Below are 1045 nucleotides of genomic sequence, written 5' to 3' on the forward strand. Positions count from 1 at the left end.
GCCACACGTGGCTGCCGGGTGCGGGGAGGGGTGTGGGGGCAGCGCCGCGAGAGGGGCCTTCTTCTCGCTCTCCGGACCGACTCCGGACACGGTGGGTCCGCGGCAGAGGGCAGCGGGGACCTGGGACGCCCAGCCCAGCGGAACCGGGGACGGTCAAGAATGGGGCAGTGGCTCCCTCCGGGGCGCGTTCGCGGGCGCGGAGCTGCGGACGCCTCCCCCGCCCTGGCCGTGCGCTCCATCCATCCCGGCTCTGCGGGCGGCTCTGCGGGACGGGCGACGCGGGCGGTACGCGCGGCCAGGGGGAGGGTCGAGATTAGGCTCCTCCTGGGTCCGTTTCGCTTTCACTCTTGGGCTTTTTCTCAGTCTTCCAGTCGCTCAGCCTCCATCTCTGTCTCTCTCTGGGCGGGAAGCGTCTTTCTTTCTTTCTTTCTTTCTTTCTTTCTTTCTTTCTTTCTTTCTTTCTTTCTTTCTTTCTTTCTTTCTTTCTTTCTTCCTTCCTTCCTTCCTTCCTTCCTTCCTTCCTTCCTTCCTTCCTTCCTTCCTTCCTTCCTTCCTTCCTTCCCTCCTTTCTTTCGCTCTTTCTTTCTCTCTCTCTTCTCTCTCTCTCTTCTCTCTCTCTCTCTCTCTCTCTCTCTCTCTCCCTCTCTCTCTCCTTCCCTCCCTCCCTCCCTTTCTTTCATTTTCTTCTTTCTTTCTTTCTTTCTTTCTTTCTTTCTTTCTTTCTTTCTTTCTATCTTTCTTTCTTTCTTTCTTTCTCTTTCTCCCTCTCTCTCTCTCTCTCCTGCCCCGCCTCTCTCTCCCCCCTCCCTCTCCCTTCCTTTCTTCCTTCCTTTCAAAATTTCTCTTTCAGAAAGTGAACACATGGTCTTCCCCACAATAAAGCCGGATATGGCAACACTTAACAGACATTGGTTGAACAATTACTGAGAGAATGGAGGAGGTGGCAGAAGGAAAGAGGGGATAGTTGGAAGGGAGGGCAGACAAATTGAAATAATGCTGAAAAAGGAGGGAGAAAACTAAGCCACTTCAGTTTTGACCCCTTCTC

This window comes from Saccopteryx leptura, chromosome 8, assembly GCF_036850995.1.
Source record: "Saccopteryx leptura isolate mSacLep1 chromosome 8, mSacLep1_pri_phased_curated, whole genome shotgun sequence".
NCBI lineage: Eukaryota > Metazoa > Chordata > Mammalia > Chiroptera > Emballonuridae > Saccopteryx > Saccopteryx leptura.